The 21071-nt window shown below is 34.7% G+C and overlaps 1 protein-coding gene and 1 non-coding gene across 8 annotated transcripts in view; one reads left to right on the top strand and one right to left on the bottom strand.

Annotated features, from left to right (window-relative positions):
- The window catches only part of PCDH11X (protocadherin 11 X-linked), a 741312-nt gene that overhangs the window by 133060 nt on the left and 587181 nt on the right, over positions 1-21071 (bottom strand). The window lies entirely within an intron of this gene.
- Positions 11191-11309, top strand: LOC112470880. The gene has a single exon (XR_003043054.1). It is a non-coding gene; the product is annotated as a 5S ribosomal RNA (ribosomal RNA).

Genomic DNA, 21071 nt, shown 5'->3' with positions numbered 1-21071 from the left:
GTAGATGGGGTAAAGGGGGTCAAATATAGGGGGTTGGGGGAGAGTGAAATGGGTAAATGGGATTAAATATATGGTAGCTGAAGGAAACTGGACTTTGGGTGGGAAACACACAATAGAATATACAGATGTTAAATTATAATGTACATCTGAAAATTATATAATTGTATTAACCAATGTTACCCTAATAAACTTAATTAAAAATGAATCAATAAATCAATAAATCAATAAATCAAAACATTGTGAGATAATGCTTGACCTAGGATAAATAGCAAAATCTATTTTTAAGCAAAATGATTGTATGTTTATAAAAACTTGGATATGTGATGATCTAAAAAAGACTCAGATTTATTCTTTGTAAAGTTTAAGGCCATGAGTAAAAATGATTTTCTGATATATTTAATAATACGCTTATAGAAAAGCTGCTTTAGGCAGAGAAGTAATGAAGTAATGAAGTTTACATTTTTGAAGCATCTATACTGCTCAAGATTTTTGCATGATCAAGATAAGCACAGTCCTTGTCCTTTGAGATATTACAGTTGATGTGAATCACTATGACTGAAATGAAATATTTTACTAATTAATGCAACCATATATTATGTTATGAATGAGTATGCATATCATCTATGTGTAACTTAAAATGTAATTCTACTAATACACAAAATGAATGTATCTAACAAGTTAAATTTATGTTCAAGAAAATTATTTTTAGGTTATTAAGTATTCTCAAATTAAACTTATTAATTAATAAATTTAAACACAATAGTTCAGGTATTATTTTTCACAAATGCAATATTATAAAATTTAAGTTTGTATAAGTTCTTGCTTTAAAATGTAACGGAGTTTTTTATATTATTTTCTAAATTTGTAACACAAATATCTTAATTAGCGAATTAAAACAACAGAAAGTACTGGGATTCTTGTACTACAAAATTCAAATTATGAAGTTATACATTTTATAATAAAGAATGTATCTCCTATTTAAGACACATAAAATTGCTAAAATTTATCATGAGAACAATACCAAAATATATTATATTATTCTATACAAAAATATTTTAATATTTCCTTCAAAATCCTAACACAAATATTTAAGTACCAAACACACACTAGAAACACCTGCCTAAATGTGAAAGAATTCTGATAAATAGATAATGCTTGAATACCTTAAGGTTCAATAGAGCTTGCCACAAAACTGATGTTAGCATAGTATTTGTTGATCAAATACCATGCATCAATCCATAATTAACATTTACTTCCAAAAAGTAGTAATGGTTGCAGTTACTTAATCATGTATAATTTTATTAAAATTATTAGGATGACATTGGTTAACAAAATTATATAGATGTCAAGTGTACAATTCCATAATACGTCATATGTATATTGCATTATATATTCACCACCCAAAGTTAAATTTCTTTCCGCCACCAAATATTTGGCCCCCTTTAGCCCTATCTACCTCTTCCATTCCCTCCTCCCCTCTGGTAACCACTAATCCACTGTCCATGTCCATGAGTCTCTGTTATTCATGTGTGTTTGTTACTTTTAGTTTTATATCCCACATATGAGCAAAATCATTTGGTTCTCAACTTTTTCTAAGCTATTTCTCTTAGAATGATAATGTTGAAATTCATCCATGTTGTTGCAAATGACAATATTTCACCTTTTCTTATAGCTGAGTAATATTCCATTGTATGTATGTACAACGTCTTTATCCAATCATCTATTGTAGGACATTTTTGTTGCCTCTATATCCTGGCCACTGTGAAAATGCTACTATGAATATAAGGGTATATATATATTTTTTGGATAAATGTTTTCAGGATAGATAGCCAGAAGAGGGATCGCTGCATCACCTGGTAATTAAATTCTGTTTTCTGTTTTCTGAGGAACCTCCATACTATTTTCCACACTGATTGTACCAATTTACATTCCCACCAGCAGTGTATGAGGGTTCTTTTTTCTCCAACAACCCCTCCAACACTTATTACTTGTCCTGTTGTTGATAACCATTCTATCAGTTTGTGAGATGGTATCTCGTTGTGGTTTTCGTTTGCATTTCCCTAATAGCTAGTGAAGTTGAGCATCTTTCCATATGTCTGTTGGGTATTTGTATATCTTCTTGGGAGAAATGTTTGTTCAGGTTCTTTTCCCATTTTTGTTTTTGTTGTTGAGTTGTATGAATTCTTTGTATATTTTGGATATTGGGCCCTTATCGGAGGCATTTGCAAACATATTCTCCCATTCTAATGGTTACCACTTTGCCTTCTTGTTGGTTTCTTTTGCTGTGTAGAAGCTTTTTAGTTTGATATAGTCCCATTAATTTATTTTTCTTATGGCTTCTCTTGCTTTTGAGTTCAAATTCATGAAATCCTCTCTAAATCCAAGGTCCATGAGGTTAGTACCTATGTTTTCTTCTATGCAACTTATTGTTTTAGGTTATATATTCAGGTCCTTGATCCATTTTGAGTTAATTGTGATGTATGGTGATAGACAGCGGTCTAGATCCATTCCTTTGCATGTGGCTTTCCAGTGTTCCAAGCACAGTTTATCGAAGTTTTGATTTACGTAAAGCTTAACATATATTCTAAGTTACTATGGGCTAATTTTTGAGAACTATTTCCTCATTTATTTTCTTATGCCAGCCCCACATGAGTATGTACTGAAGGTCATATAACGTTTCAAAATCAGTATAAAAAAAAAAAACACACAATATACTTGAAGACTGTAATACCAAATTAAGAGGCCAATACCTAGCTTTCTTTGAATCACACTAATTGTAAAGCATTCTACGGTATATGCCAAAAAGATTCAATTCTTCTTGAAGTATAATTCAAATCACCCCAGTGTGTTTCCTGTTGATTGCAAAACTAATAACTGGCATTATTGTACTTATGTAAATTGCATAAAGTCTGAACCACAAAAATAGTGAAGCTCAAATCAAATTTTCTGTTCAAATTGTATGAAAAGTTAAGGCTACAAATGCAGAGAGCTTCAAGGTGATTAATATAATGAGCATCTAATTTACAGTGAAGGCAATGTTGCAAACATAAAATTCTCATCTCTGCATATTAAATTTCCATCCATATCTCCCTGGGTCCTGAGTTTCTATAAAAATTAGTTTACTACTAGATCAATAAATATTAATTTCAAAATTGACAACAACTAAAATCATAGTGTTGTCTTTATCATAGATGTAACTAAAATCTTAGAAATTAGAATGAAATATTTTCATTAAATATAGAATTACCATTTTCTACATTAATAGGATATTGGTTGACCAAACTTCTATTCGGCCATACCAAATGACTCCTTTTCCTTTATTGCCTAGAGTTGTATGTTTCTAAATTTCTGAAATAGTTCATTTCTCCTATTCACAAAATCTTCCTAATCCACAAATCATAAGCTATATTTTCTACCTTTTTACTTAGAGGATATATTTACCACTATTACAAATAGTACTTTCAAACATCATTTTTTTTTTAAATGTTGACAGTATCCAAGCACTTCAGAATGCAAAAAGATACGACTTAAATTTTACCTAGAATAAAATAAGTTTCCAGGCCAATGACCAGAGCCCTTAGAAAGTCATCATCCTCAGTATATATATATATGAGGAAATGGGATCAAGAGAAATGAAATGACTTTAAGGGTACAAACTTGCAACTCAAAGATGAATAAGTTCTGGAGATCGAAAGCACTGCATAGTGATTATAGTTAACTATACTGTATTATATACTTCAAAATTGCTAAGAGTCTAGATCATAAATGTCCTCACCTCAAAAACTAAATGATAATTATCTGATGTGTTAGATGTATCAGTTAAAGCTATAGTGGTAATCATATTGAAATATACAAATGTATGAAATTCACACACTGTATAACTTAAATTTGCACAATGTTATATGTCATTTATATCTCAATAAAAATAATTTAAAGAGTAAAAGAAAATGAAATTATTTGTCTAAGAGCCACAGAACTAGAGAAAGAAATAAAATTAAATTTATGTTTTCTCTACCAAAGAAGTCACACACTATGAAAAATTATTGTTTATTGATAATTTCCAAGAGATGGAAACAATATGTGTATCCAAACCTATTTGCCCAAGGCAAATCTTTATTGCATGGAGTTTCAAAAATCAGTGCTTTTAGAATGTATCCATGGGAAATTCCAATTTAGATAAATATTAAATGTAATTTACCTCCTCATGTACACACCAATTGACAAGGGAAGAACAAGAGAAAAGCATATTTTAAGAATTGAAATCTTGACAAGTTCAAAAAAATTGATAGTGCCTATTAAAATAGTAATTTGTAATTTATCTTGGTCCTAAAGAAAAATAGAATATAATTCCTCCTTTTCCTTAAAGATTTAAGGCAAAAATAGAGTCATCGCAAAATCTGTCCTTAATGTTATAAATGGTTCAAAACCATGTGGAATCAATCTACATGATCATAATAATTCCTTTTGAGAGTTATAATTAACATAAGAAAAATTCTGAGTTATATAGGACTGGATACCTTAGGTGAAAAAACCTCATGTGAACACATTATTTTGTCACCTGTTTTTCTCCAAATAATTTGGCTTTGTTAATCACATGGTAAAATTGTTCTAAACAGCACAAATATTAATTTTAAATCCTCCTGGTTTAATTTGGTTATTTAAAGGGAGAAGACCCTTCTTTTAAGGATTAAGTTGACTCTCAGAAAGGCACTAAAGAAACTGAAACAGTTAAGGACTGAGCTTTTCATGAAAGTAAAAGTGGGAATTGTTTTTGCAGTCCATGGAAAGTTCCTACCAAGGCTCTGGTTATACTACCTAAAGAGGTGTATGAAGCATTTCTGGTTATATACACAATTAAATGATTTTGAGACATTCCAAAAGCAAAAGTTTGAGGGCTGGATCTATTACTTTCTTTTAGTTTGGCAAAGAAAATATTAAGAAATCAACATTTCTGAAATTTGCCTCTAAGCTACACAAAATATTTGAAACAATTGCAGCTCTCAAACATTTCACACCTTGTAATATTCAATCTGTTCTTGAGTGGATGAATTCTAAATTAAGACCATTTTAAAACAGGACTGGGTAGTGTCTCTGGTCTTTGGATCCAAAGAGAAATTGATTTTTAAAGCATGTTCTCTTGCCTGATGTAATACAGATACAATACATACCGCCACAGTAATAGTGTATAATCTGTACAGTACTAAAAGATTTAAGTTTTTTAATCTCTTCCTTGTGAAATTTAATATGTTTTTTTTTAAATCAGTTTATCCAATTTTAGAAGCTTTTGGCTGGCTTATCAACAAAACTATTAGTTGTGTACATAGAAAAATAACAGACATAAACCTCAATTATATTTAGAGACATGTACTATAAATTCTTTTTTTATTAAACTTATTGGGGTGATATTGGATAATAAAATTATATAGGTTTCAAGTGTACAATTCAATAATACATCATATGTATATTGCATTGTGTATTCACTACCCAAAGTCAGATTTCCTTCCTTCACCATATATTTGACACCCTTTACCCTTATTTACCTCCTCACTTCCCACTTTCCCTCTGGTAACCACTAAACTTTTGTGTCTATGAGTTTTTGTTTGTTTGTCTTGTTCATTTGTTGCTTTCAGTTTAATATCCCACATGTAAGTCTCTATGGCCGTATCACCCTTAACACGTCTGATCTTGTCTGATCTCAGAAGCTAATATAACGTTCTTTTAAAACGAAGTTACTTCTTAGTGTAAAAAACATTTGAAAACTTTTCTTCACATTTTCACCAACCTGCTTGCTCTATAGCAAACTAATTTAAAAATCCACTGTAGCATAAAGAAAAAGAGTAAGTAATTAAAATCTCTATATAGCATAAGTGGACGTGATATCAGGAAATGGCTTTTACTAAAACATTGAAGTTATTATTTCATTAGTGAAAATCAATTTTGTAAATTCCATAGATTATTGCCCTCATACATGAATAGATGCCTAGATAAAATATATTAGTCTCTGTACATTCCATAGGATACAGTTTGGAGACAAAGATACTTCACTGGAGATAGATTTATATTTATATTTTATACACATCTATATTCATATTATAAACATATTACACATTTTTTCTATTTCATATTGCCTATGCAACAGAAACCCAGAAAGGAAATACATCATATAATTATTATTTCAAAAACATCTGCTTTAACTCTACTTTGGGCAGAGATAGATACATTTTTATGCATGAAAGCATGATTTTTCAAAATCTATAAGAAATATGAACTAATTTTAATAAAATTTTTCACTGTCATAAATATTCTATAGTTCTTCAAAGCAATGTTCTATTAATTTTATTTTTAAATTCTCTACAAAATGAGAAAGATAGTGAACATTACATATTGATAGCATTTCCTTCTCAATACATCAATTTAGAGAGACGTATCTGGATAAACTACTTAGAAAATACCAAATAAATTGATTATTGTATGATGCATATCTAAATATCTACATGTCATATATTTTAACAAATACAATGATTGAAAGAGAAAATATGGTGTTGGAAGTGCAATTTGACTTGATGATTCTCTTTATGAATACGTTTTCATCTTCTCATATGCTATGATAGCACCTCCTGAAGTTGCGATCTCTTGTAATCACAGTAAATTAATACCAGTTGAATCATAGTACCAAGCTGGTAATTTTTAATAACTGAGGACTTTTCAATTGTCTACTTTGTATTCTTTCATATATATATAGAGAGAGACTTTTTGGACAGAAGACAATCACAAGCTTTGGCAGAAATTTTCATTCTTGGAACTAACTGGTTATTTACATGTTGTATTTTAACATTTGGGAAAGGAGTTAGTCTTAAAACAATAGGCCATTAAAGAAGATCTCAGGCTAGTTTAATTGTTTTTTAACGACTTGGGACATTATATTGAAAAAAAAGTGAAAAGTAAATATATTGCAAGACCTATTTTTCCATTAGGACAATTAAAAAAAAAGAAATAAAATCCAAATTCATGTTTGCTTTATATTAAAAGAAATATGATTTTTAAAATTTTATTCTAAATTGTTTTAAAATCTAGTGTTTAATGTCAATATCCATACATAATTGTTATCCATCGAATTATTTCATTTTATATTTCAAATAACAATGGGTAAACCTGACATATGGAAATCTGGCAGGAGATTTTAGGAATAAACAAGAAGAGACTTTTTTTCACATGGTGAAACATTGGGTATCTACTGTGGAGTACCAACCTTCTTAGATGTTATGTTGATAAATATTTTATGTAAGCAAAGAACAAAGCATAAAAGACAGTGCTATGAACATGAAGAGGAAATGAAAAGTAGAAGCAAGTTATTTCAAACTGAATTAAATAAAAGTTTATATGCACAGGAAGAGAAGTATGAAGGACTTATTTTATCAGTATGACAGATTAACTGACTGCATAAGACATGTTAAAAGGATTTTTGAATGCTATCTGCCTTAAAAATCATCTGCACCTTGTGATTAGAAGACACAGATTCAAGATAATGGCTCTTTGGATACTCAAACTATAAATATATTTTTGGTATTTGTAAAAAGAGCATATCATTAAAAGATAAAATATTACTTAAGCTCTATTTTTTGCATAATAAGGAAGGAAATATAAATCTTTCATATAGTATAAATTTGATTCCATATTCTCTTGAATTCGTAAGTATCAATCTCTCACTTTACTTAGTTAAGTTTTTCAAACATAAAATTATAATGTTTCTGCTAGCTAGGTTGGGGAATTGATACAAGAATTAGGTCAAATATGCAGATTAGCATTGCTAAGAATTTGACTGACATTTAGTCTAAGAGAATCTAAGCCATGACCAACCAAGGCATTTATTTAAAATGTATGCTACTCCTATCTAGTTCTCTAATGCTCATTGTGCTCAAATAAAACATTATGACACAATGATGTGTAAAAAGGGACAATTCCAATGTTATAGGCAGGTCCCTTGATCACTCGATCTTTTAAGTAGCAATACTTTCTTATTCATCTTCTATGTATATACTTGATTATGCAGAGAAATTATCACTGTTCAATCATTTTGCACAGTCTCAACTTGCTGAAAAAATTCCAAAAGTGATTCTACTTTACCTTATGCTTTTTTTTATATAGAATTAATTTCAAGTTCTACATGTACTTTTATTTGTGAAAATTGAAGGAAAATTTGTTAATTAAGTCAAATACCCAAACCACAGTGTGTGTTTCCAAAGCATAACAATCACTTATTCTGATTTTAACTATAATTTAAAGTATTATACTTGGATTGTAAGTGTCAAAAGGGAGAGATATATATTTATATTTTAAATAAATAGTATCTGATTTAGAGGTTTCTAGTTAAGATAGAGAAGTAAGTAAACTCTATGTTTGCCTCCTCTCATGACCACATCAAAATTATAACTACACTATAGAATACCTGTAATTGGGAGTTACCTGAAGTCTAGCTGAACAGAAGCCCTGCAACTGGAGACTCAAAGAAGAGGCCACTCAGAGACTGGTAGCAGGGGCAGAGACATGAAACGAGCCAGTCTCACACCTGTGTGTGGTGGTTGAGAATTGGGAGAAATATGTCAGCTGCATAGGTCCTGACCCTTGCCCCCCAGAAGAGCAAGGAGTCCCTGCCCTAAACCAGACTCATCAGCCAAAAGTTCCAGTGCCTGAAAAAATTTCCACAACTTCTGGCTGTAAAAACCGGTGGAGATTGTGACAAGAGTGAGATGGAGGGTTGAGGGAGTCGCAGCCTTTCCTCTTAAGGGACCTGGGTACAAACTTACTCACTGACAGACTCACTGGCTCTGAGCTCCAGCGCTGAGTCAGCAGCTTAAAAAGGAGGAACTGAGTTTTCGGGCTTCAGAGTAAGGGATGAACTGAATGGGCAGCTTTTTCCCAGACAGAAGTACAAACAGAGGGCATTGTTCTTTTGTTGAGCCCTACCCCACTTGGCTTGCAGACCCAAGGAGCTGCCATATCTAAATTTCCATCAAACTGGTTAACACCTCGCCCTGGTGAGTCCCTGAGACCCTGCCCCTCCCAACTTGCAGGCCCACCCAAGCCACTTCCAGGGGATTTTTCCATACAAACAGCCTGTCTTGGCTTATGCTGTGACTTTCCTAAAATTTCTCAAAGGTTTACAAAACCAAAACAAGCATCATCTGGCCTCAGCTTTTCCCATAACTCCTGCTGAGCAGCCCCAAGCCCAGCTACTAGCAGAAACTGGCTTCAGTTAGTGGCTTGGCCTCTTGAAGTACTTCTAAAACCAGTATGTGTGGTGGCCAGCTGTGGATTGCTTAATGGTTCATGCCCAGTGGCTGCAGGCAGGATGTAGGCTGCAGCTGAACATGACCTGTGACAGGACCTCTCCCAGGAGGCCTTAGGTTGCATGCCTGGTAGCCGGCTTTGGTCTGAGCTCAAGCACTATTTGCGGTCACATCTGAGGACAACACACCCAAAGGGCAGACAGGGCAGTTACCAGAGCCTTGCTAAAGCAAATCCTGCTCTATAGGCTCAGCCCCTGCACAATAGCTCCTCTATTGGTCACTGCCAGTCATCACGATCAATCAGTCTAAGAGTCAATCCCTCCCATTGATGAGCGAACAGCGACCAAGACTCAACTACAACAAGAAAGTACACACAACCCATACAAGGGACATACATGGAGCACCTAGCTCAGGTGACCAGAGAAGACTGTGCCATGGTAACCCAGAGCACACCTACTACCTAAGGCCACTCTACTAAGAACAGGAGACATAGCAGCCCTACCTAATAAATTGAAACAAACACAAGTATGCGGCTCAAATGGGAAGACAAAGAAACATGTCCCAAACAAAAGAACAGAACAAAGCTCCAGAAAAAGAACTGAACAAAATGGAAAGAAGCAATCTACCAGATGCAGAGTTCAAAACACTTGTTATAAGGATGCTCAATAGTATTTGATTTAAATAAGATCTAGGAACAATGGGTTTTTTTTTTGTTTGTTTGTTTGTTTGTTTGTTTTAGAATATAGGTTATCTCCCATAGATGATTAATTTAAAAGGAAATAAGTGGTTTTGTTATTTATTATAAACACTTAAATGAATAACATCAAAGAGTCAAAGCTGGTGTTTCATTACATTTTTTCAACATGAAGCCATATTATACAAGTATCAATAAACTCTGTAGACCTATCAAAAAATCCTTCCTTTTTGAAAATGGGCACTTTCGGGAATGGATACACAACATTCTCAGCTATCACTTTGTCTTTAATTAAAATAATTTAAGTGAGATACATTAGAAAGAAGATAAAATTTACAATTAATTATATAATCTAAGTCAAGATTTTAGGAGTCATAATAGAATGTAGCAGTAATACTAATAAATAATTGTGGTGCCACTAAACCTAAAACCATTAATTAAGTATGTGTGACTACTTGACCAAAAAAATCTCTAAGAATAAATCTTTTACATAAGTGAAACTATCTTCAGGCCATGTATCATCAAAATCCAAACATATTTTTGTGGGGGAAAGATACAATATATGCAGGAGCATATAATCATTTATTAATAAATTCTGTCAAAATATTTTGGTTTTTTGTTTGTTTGTTTGTTTAAAGCTAATGTAGTCTAGTATATTTAGGAAACGAATACACAAACAATAACCCAGAATAGTGTCTGGCCTTAATCAGCACTTCATAAATATTTGTTGAATGAATGAAAACGGGTTGAATGTTTGAGGGTCAATATGCCACGATTACCTTGTGACACTCCTTCCAGCTCAGTGAAAAAGAACAAAAGCAAATCTAAAGATAAAAGAAAAAAGTCTGTGTAATGTGTGCCCGTATCTAACTCATTTGTCACTCTTTTAGGCAAATTTTCTAAATGGCCTTTTTGTCAGACTTATATAATCCATCTCTGTTATAATAAACATTCTTCTGAATCACTATCTTGGTTTTCTAAATCATGAGTTCTTCTCCAATAAGAGTTTTGGAAACTTATATCCTTCATGCTTTTTAACCTTAAAAGAAGAAAGAATACTTTATGCCAACTCTACTTTGGACAGAATTCCCATATCTGAAATACCAAATAAAGCATCTCTGACACCTATTGAACCAAAAAAATAATAATCATTTATTATATTGCATGCATTGCTACGTATTGAGAATTATTTGATAAAAAGAAACATGGATCTACAGTCATGCTACCTTGAACACGCCTGATCCCATCTGATCTCGGAAGCTAAGCAGGGCCTGGCCTGGTTAGTACTTGGATGGGAGACCACCTAGGAAGACCAGGTGCTGTAGGCGTAAAAAAAAAGAAAAAAAAAAGAAAAAAAAAAGGAAAAAAAAGAAAAGAAACATGGTCCCAGACCACTTGGCTCTTATATTCTATTAAAATATATATATATAGCTATTCAATGGGAGACATGCTAATGTATAGGACTCCATTTAGCATTTTTGAGCAGTTTTGTCATCCTGTCATTGGTATACTGTATAAATGATTTAACTTCAGTGAGTCACTTTAAATTGGGCATTTCCTTATTCGCTACTGATCCAAATTATCTCTTTATAAGTACAGATACAGATCACAAATATCAGCTCAATTAAACTATCTTTAGTACTTTAAATTTTAAAATATGATCAAACAGCTAATCTCTCTCTCTTCTCCCTCTTCCCTTCCCTCTGTCCATATATATATTGCGAGTAGGTAAGGTTATCATTTTAAATGTTGTTAATATTACAAGGTTCAAAAAACTGGAGTGCATACAAATTTCACCTGATTTACAGGTATCTGCAGTCAAGGTAAAGCTTTACCCTTAAGAATAAATATTTTAAACACTATTTCAAATGGAAGAAATGTCTTATTTGGTTTTCGAAGGAGATCTAAACCATAGATTGTCTCAGTGGAAAGAGTTATTTAAAAATAATTTATTAGACATAAAGAAATGTCTAAGATATATTATACCTAGTACTATAAAATAGAAAAAGAATTTTATTCTGTAACTAAATAATTGGGATATATTTAATTTTTATGACTTTTGAATTTGATAGAATTTTTAAAGTATCTAAATTTGACTACTTGGTAGAAAGATAACTGATCCAGTTTTCAAATATACACCATTACATTGCTTACTTGGTATGTAACCTCCACTGCCTTAATGTAATTTGCGAAGTCAATACATGTGTATACTTCAAACAATTAAGGCAAGAATTCACTTCTTATATTTTTATAAATTAACGTTGATTAGGATCAAATTCAGAATGGATACTCATGACTATAATATTTGCTATCATTTCTCTATACTGCAGTTATATGGGATATGAGAGTACAAATGAAATGTTTATCACACAGAAAGAAAACTAAGTCATTTTATTAGTCTACATTGACTTAGCACTCAAGGAAGTCACTTGGTCTATATAATTAATTTATAATCCCAAATTGATATTTAATACTGCATAATATGTATCATTACTGGTCACATTTATAAGACAGATTTAGGAGACAAAACTGTGTACCTCAAATACTATAATAAATATTGACGTATCCATAAATGTGCAACATAATTCTATATGGGTCATTCTCTAAATATATAAAGATACCTATAAAAGAAGGGCAGAAAACAATAACAAACACAAGAATATAGAAATAAAAGAAGGAAAACATATAAATACTCCAAATATTGTGTTATAATCTATTACATATTACATAAAATTACATATATGTGCATAAATATAAATATAATTTTGTTTTGTTTTTAGATCATCTGTTTTGCATTATAGTGCTCAAATACCATTTCCATACTTAATCTATCAGAATGGATTCATCTTTGTTCTTACAGGAAGTTTTTGTTGTAGATATTAGCAAACTCAAAAATCAGTAGTTAAACTTGCCCAAGCTAACAAGGCTATCAATATTTGGAACTAGAGGCTCTAGTCAAGATGGCAGGGTAGGCAAATGTGGTGTTTGCCTCTTCCCAAGATCAAGTTAAAATTACAACTAAATTACAGCACAATCAGCCAGGAGATCATTTGAAGACTAGATGAACAGAAGTCTTATAACTAAAAATATAAAAAAGAGGCCACACTGAAACTGGTAGGAGGGGCAGAGATGTGAAACGGGCTGGTCCCACACTCATGTGTGGGGGTTGAACTTCAGGAGAGATATTTTGACTGTGAAGGATCCTCCAAAGGAGCAAGGAGCTCTGGCTCCACACCAAGGCTACACAGCCCAGGCTTCCATTGACAAAAAGAAGAGTTCCCACAAAATATGGCTGTAAAAATCAGTGGGAATTCCAACCATCCAGGTGAGATAGAATGAATTAAAAATCTAGATATCCTCTTAAAGGGCACATGCAGACTCACTCACAGACACTCATCCTGGACTTAAGAGGAGGGACAATAGCCTGGAAGGCCTCAGAGACAGACAGAGAAAGACTGAGGTGTGAGTTGTGTGGCTACAAGGCAAGGGCTAGAGGGACAACCACTCTTATCCTTGCATTGAACACTCCTCCTGTGCAGCCTACAGGCAGGTGCCATCTTTCCGGTGTTAAGCCCCTCCCTCCCACACACACACAGCCAAACCTGAATCTGCATTGCTCTGGTGAACTCCAATCACTCCACCCTGGTGACTCCCTGGGATCCTGCCCAACCCATTTGGAAAATTACATGAGGAATGTTTATGGGTGGGCAACCAGCCCCACCCCACCCTCTTGGCAGGAGGTTCCTTCAGCAGCAATTAACAGACCTCGGCTAGCGCACCACTGGAGACGATTCAGGTAGCCGATAATGAGCCCTGGCTTGAGTTTCAGTATTTCTTTAACAAATCTTGGGGTTCTGTGGGCCCAAGGAGGCAGTGACTTTCCTTGGTGCAATCTGAGGCTTTTGCAAGTTGCTGCAGGCTTAGCACTACCACCAAATCTTATTCTACACTTACCTGGTAAACACTACTCCAATTTAGTGACTTCCCAGGACCCCACCTCACAAACTCACGTACCTCCCAAGGCTCTTACAGATGCTGAGCCTTACAGGCAGCCAGAAGGCAGCCTCAAGACTTGGGATGCCCTAGGCCTTTTGCTAAGCTGCTCCAGGCCCGGTACTGGGGGCAGCCAGCCTCAGTAAACCGTGTGGCCACTCCCACATGCCTCCATGTCCAGAAAAGGCAGAGAGCAAAAAAAGAATGCTTTGAAGCTCCTACCAGGTAGACCTGGGTAAATCATAGGCAATGGTTGACCTTGGCCTGCACTGGAACCCCTCCCAAAGGGCCCCAGAACCAACACACCCAGAGGCTGGTATCTGACCACAACAGAGTACCACCTGATTAGGCCCACAATTGACACACACAAATGGGTGGTCTCAACAAGCACATGAAAAACCACTCTGTGAGATAAGACTCAACACAAGAGCTCTTACCCTATGAGTGTGTCCAATCCTCACAGCCAGTCAGTCAGAGAGTCAATCCACCAATGATATGCCAACAGCAATCAAGGCTCAACTACAACAGGAAAGCACACACAACTCACACAAGGGGAACTCCTTGAGCACCCAGAGCATATGACTGGGGAGACTGTCAATGAGCCACACAGGGCACCTACTACATAAGGTCACCCAACCAAGACAGGAAGATGTAGCATATCTACCTAACACATAGAAATAAACACGAAGAGGCAACCAAAATTAGAAAGAAAGATGTCTCAAATAAAAGAACAGAAGAAAACTCCAGAAAAAAAAAGAAAAAAAAAAAAACAAATAAACGAAATGGAGGCAAGTGACTTACTATGTGCAAAGCTTACAATACTAGTTATAAGGTTGCTCAACAAAATCAGAGGAAGAATACATGATCTCAGTGATAACTTCAACCAAGGGATAGGAAATATAAAAAAGGACATAGAAACCTTAAAAAAGAACCAGTCAGAAGTGTAGAATATAATAACTGAAATGAAAAAATACACTAGAAGCAAAAGACTGCATCAGTGATTTGGAAGAAAAGGTAGCAGAAAATACCCAATCAAAACAGAAAAAATAAAAAGAAACAAAAGAAATAAAAAAAAGTTTAAGAGGCCTCTGGGACATCAAAATAACAACATTCTCATTGCAAATGTACCAGAAGAAAAAGAGACAAAGGGATTGAGAGCCTATTTGAAGAAATAATGGGAAAAAAATATCTTCAACAACCCGGTGAAGAAAATTGACATACAACCTCAGGAAATGCAGAGAGTTCCACGAGTGAAAGACAGAGAGAACCTTAAAAGTGGCAGGAGAAAGGCAGTTAGCTACCTACAAGGGAACTCCCATAAGACTGTCAACTGATTTCTCAAAAGAAACTTTGCAAGCCAGAAGAGATTGGCATTAAATGTTCAAAGTTATGAAAATAAAGAACCTACAATCAAGACTATTCCACACACTAAGGCTATCAATTAAAATTGAAAATGATAACACAATAACAACAAAAAAACAAACAAAATTGGCAGAGAACCTGAACAGACACTTCTCTCAAGAAGACATACAAATGGCCAACAAACATATGAAAAGATGCTCATCATGGCTAGCTGTTAGAAAAATGCAAATCAAAACCACAATGAGATACCATCTCACACCTGCTAGAATAGCTGTTATCAACAGGACAAGTAATAAGTATTAAAGAGGATGCGAAGAAAAAGGAACCCTCATACTCTGCTGGTGGGACTGCAAATTGGTATAGACACTATGGAAAAGAGTATGGATGTTCCTTAAAAGACCAAGAATTGATCCAGCAATGTTCCTACTTGATATCTACCTGAAAGACTTGAAAACATATATCCAAAAAGATATTTGCACACCGATGTTCACAGTGGCCAGGACATGGAAGCGACCGAAGTGTCTTACAATAAATGATCCAATCAAAAGAGATAGAGTAGCCAGAATGGATAACAAGACCCATACATATGCTGTCTATAAGAGACCCGCTTCAGATAAAAAGACACACACACATACTGAGAGATATGGCAAAAGATACTTTATTCAAATAAAACTGAAAAAAAAAAGTTGGGGTAGCAATACGTAGACAAAGTAGACTTTAAAACAAAGGCTATAAAAAGAGACAAAAAAGAGCATTATATTATGATAAAAGGATGAATGCGACAAGGAGACATAAACCTAGTAAATATTTACACACTCAATATAGAATCACTTAAATATATAAAGCAAATGTTGACAAACATAAAGGGAGAGATGTACAGTAATACACTCATAGTAGGGGAATTTAATGCCCCATTAACACCAATGGACAGATCTTTCAGACAAAAATCAGTAAGGAAACAGGGTCCTTAAACAACACATTACACCAGATAGATTTAATTGATATTTTCAGTGTTTCACCCAAAGCAGCAGAATATACATTCTTCTCAAGTGTATGTGGGACATTTTTCAAGATAGAGCATGTGTTAAGCCACAAAACGAGTATCAGTAAATTTAACAAGACTGAACTCATATCAAGCCTCTTTCAGACCTTAACAATATAAAAATCAATTACAAGAAAAAATTGAAAACAGCACAAACACATGAAGGCTTAATACTATGCTACTAAATAATGCATGAGTTAACAATGAGATCAAGGAAGAAATCAAAAATTATCTCGAGACAAATGAAAATGAAAACACAATGACCCAAGTTTTATAGGACACAGCAAAAGCAATCCTAAGAGGGAAATTCAGCAATACAGGCCTACCTCAAGAAACAAGAAAAAGTTCAAATAAACAATCTGATCTTACACTACATATTTTAAAAAAAAAAAAAAAAAAAAAAAAAAAAACCTAGGAAAAGAACAGCAAACAAGGCCGAAAACGTAGAAGAAAGAAAATAATAAAGATTAGAATGGAAATACATAAAATAAAGTCTAGAAAAACTATACAAAAGATCAATGAAATGATGAGCTGATTCTTTGAAAATATAAAATTGATAAACCTTTATGCAGAGTCATCAGGAAAAAGAGACAGAGGATACAAATAAAATCAGAAATGAAAGAAGAAAAGTGACAACTGACTCCAAAGAAATACAAAGGATTATAAGAAAATACTGCAAGCACTGTATGCCAACATATTGGACAATTTAGAAACATTCAATCTCCCAAGACTGGACCAGATTGCTTAACAGGCAAATTTTACAAAACATTTAAAGAACGAACACCTATTCTTCTCAAACTATTCAAAAATTCAAGAGGAGGGAAAGCTCCCAAACTCAATATAGAAGGCCACAATTACCACGATTCCAAAACCAGACAAAGACATTACCATAAAAGAAAATTATAGTCTGATATCCCTGATAAACATAGATGGAAAAATGCACAACAAAATAGTAGCAAACAGAATTCAGCAATACATTGAAAAGATCATACATCATGGTCAAGTTGAATTTATTCCTGGGATGCAAGTTTGGTTCAACATTTTCAAATCAATTAATGTAATATACCACATTAACAAATTGAAAGATAAAAATCAAATGATTTTAAAAATAGATGCATAAAAAGCATTTGACAAAATCCAACATTCATTCACGATAAAAACTCTCAGCAAAATGGGAATAGAGGAAACATATCTCAACATAATAAAGGCCATATTGGACAAACCCACAGCTAACATCATATTCAACAGGGGAAAAGCTAAAACAGTTTTCCTTAAGATCAAGAAAAAGACAAGGATGTCCACTTTCACCACTTTTATTCAACATAGTATTGGAAGTCCTAGCCATATCAATCAGACAAGAAAAAGAAATAGGAGTAAAAAATGGCATAGATGATAGAGTCTCTATTCATCCCTCTGGCAACCAAATAAGATTTGTGATGGAAACAAGGAGCAGCAGCAAGGAAAAATTCGCCTGGGATCTAGATGAACAAGCCATACAACTAGGGAGAAATCCAAGAAAGCACCCTGCAAAGGCAGAGGGTAGGATGGGGCAAGGATGCGGGGCTGCCCCGGTGCAAGCAGCTGAGTGAGAATGAGGCCATGGCAGCAGCAGTGACAGAGCCTCTTAAAGGGGCGGCTTCCGCTAGCAGATTTTCACTGTGACCCACCTGCCCGCCCTGAGCACCAGTGCCAATTCAGCTGCGTGCAGGGGGCACCAGGGACTTAAAAGGAGACATTGTCGGAGTGAGGGCCGAGGTGAAACTAGCGCTGTACAGAAGTGCCAGCAGTATCTATTATTCCCTATTGAGCCCTACCCCCTCTCAGTGCACAGACACAGTGCCACCATAGCCGAGAGGTCATCAAACTTGATAACAGAGGTCGCTCCACCCAGAAGATACCCTGAAACCCCGCCTCCCCCAACTCACGGCCCCACAAGCCACATCGAGGTATATCCTCAGCAAGTCAGGTGCTCTTTGCTGAGCAGCGCCTAGAGTCACATTGGCGTCAATTGCCTCGGTTTCTGGTGTGGACTTTTGAAGCAACTATAAGCACAGCATCTGTGGATTGCTTGCTGAATCTTAACAGATGGCACCAGAGGAGTAGAGGCTTGGGCTAAGTTTGGCCTTCAGCTGAACCCATCTCAGGACTGTGCCACTGGACATCTACTTCACAAATCCACACTAATAAGACCGGGAGGCTTAGCTGCTCTGTCCTGAAACCACCGACCGGAAATCGTCCCCGCAGAGCCCACCGTTCCAGTGCTATTCTGACGGCTTATGGGCTGCTTATGCCACTCTTGGCAAACTGTGGTCACCCGAGACCCAGAGCCATGATGCTCATCCCAAAGATAGTAGCTGCCACTCAGCTATAGCTGTTGCTTCTGTCGAAATGTGAGCTCAATGTGGCCCAGTCTCCTAACTTGTTGTTTTTTAAAAAAGATTGGACTAGAAATCTGGATTTTTAAAAAGATAAATCACTCTATTCCTAAAATTGGCAATTAATTAAAAATATTTAAGACCTGTGCTGGGCAACTCTTTGTGGACCAAACAGAACACACCTGATGGTCTCATCCAGACCATGGCTGCAATTTGAGACTTCTGTTCTATAGTGTCAGGAGTGACAGATTGGGCTCTATCCTGGAAATGACACACCAGGCTCTGTGAGGAACCAGAGGCGTATCAAGAATGTTCAAAATCAAGAATGTTCAAAACAATTCTCTGCCTTTAGAGAGTTTCATGTCTGATGTAAAAGACAGAACTTTAAGAAGTTCTAAGTCAAAATATATCAGTGTAATGTTACTATAGAGGATCGAACAAAGTACTAGCTAACACAAGAGGTAGTTTTGTCTGAAAGAAATCAAGGAAGGCTTAAAGGAGGAGGTGGCACTAGACCTGGGTACATTCTATAATTCTCAGTCAGAAAGAACCATAGGATTTGTTTTTTACCTGAGGGAAAGAAGTTGTTTGAACTCAGTGACAAAATCAAGTGTTTTCTGATCAATCACAGTTTTCTTAGAGGAGAAAAATACTTCTATCCTGTATAATTGAAAGTGGAAGGCAAGGAACCAGTGGACAAAACAAACAAACAAAAACAAACAAACAAACAAACAAAAATGTATCAAAAAAAGGAATAAAGAATAGTAACAACTACATTCCTATAAATAAGTACCTTAAATGAAAAAGAATTAAGTGTTCCAACCAAAAGATAGAGTGGCAGAAAGGATAAGAAAACAAGACCTCAACATTTGAAAAAGAAGGAAGTGGAAAATGATATTACTTTGATGGACCTAGAAGATATTTAAGTCAGACAGAGAAAGACAAACACTATATGATTTCACTTATTGCGAAATCTAAGGAATAAAAAAATAATAATAATCAATAACAGACTCACAAATATAGTGGAGAATTTGGAGATGGACAGAGGGGAGGGGAGTTTGGGGAGTTGGGAGAATGGGGTGAAGGATTAAAGAGGTACAAATTAGTAGCTGATAGATGGTCACGGGGATGAGGAGCACAGCATAGGGAATGCAATTAACATTAATACGTAGGTTAGGTGAAGGGTCAAGGGGGGAGGGAGCAATGGGGGGATCGTTTTATAAACTATATAGATGTCTAACCAATGTACTGTATACTTGAAACTAATTAAAATTAAAAAAAATAAAAGAAGAAAAATAAATCAAAGGTATCTACATTGCAAAGGAAGAAGTAACACTGTCATTTGCAGATGACATGACACTATATAGAGAAGACCGTAAAGAATCCACTAAAAAATGCTAGAGCTGATATGTGAATTCAGTAAAGTTGTAGAATACAAAATTAACATTCATAAATCAGTTGCATTTTTATACAGCAATAATGAACTATCAGAAAGTAAAATTAAGAAAATAATTCCACCTACAATTGCATTAAAAACAATACGACATCTAAGAATAATTTTAACCAAGGAGGTAGAAGACCTGTACTCAGAAAATTATAAGTAGTTGAACAAAGAAATGGAAGAAGATTCAAATAAATGGAAGCATATACTATTCTCCTAGATATGAAGAATTAACATTGTTAAATGTTTATACTACTTAAAGACAATCCTGAGAAAGAAGAGCAAAGTCAGAGGTATCACACTACCTGATATCAAACTATACTATAAAGCTATAGTTATCAAAACAGCATGGTACTGGTGTAAAAAGAGACATAGTCATTAAAACAGAATAGAGAGCCAGGAAATAAACCTATATTTATATGATCATTTAATCTATGACAAAAGAGGCAAGAATACACAATGGGGTAAAGACAGTATCTTCAATAAATGATGTTAGGAAAACTGGTCAGATAAATCTAAAAAAAATGAAACTGGACCACATTCTTAATCCATATACGAAAATAAACTCAAAATAGATTGAAGACTTAAATTTAAGAGCTGAGGAAATCAGAAGCATGAAGACCCAAGGGATCCCCTCAAACTCTTCCCTTGAAATTACAAAATGAATAGCTACAATCCAACAGAAAACACCCATTCTAGCACACAAACACACCTGAGAGATCTATGCATTAGAGTATTTGAAGGTGGGTAAATCGAGTGAGCAAAGGAAGAAGAAAGGGAGAGCAGCCGAGACCAGTGATGCAGACACAGCCCAAAGCTCCCTGCAGGATGTGGGAATAGCGGGGTAAGTATATGATCGTTTGTGCTCTCTGAAGCC

This window comes from Pteropus alecto, unplaced genomic scaffold (assembly GCF_000325575.1).
Source record: "Pteropus alecto unplaced genomic scaffold, ASM32557v1 scaffold119, whole genome shotgun sequence".
In the NCBI taxonomy this organism is placed as follows: Eukaryota; Metazoa; Chordata; class Mammalia; order Chiroptera; family Pteropodidae; genus Pteropus; species Pteropus alecto.
Note: the sequence above shows the minus strand (reverse complement) of the source record. Positions and strands in the feature narration are given on the sequence as shown.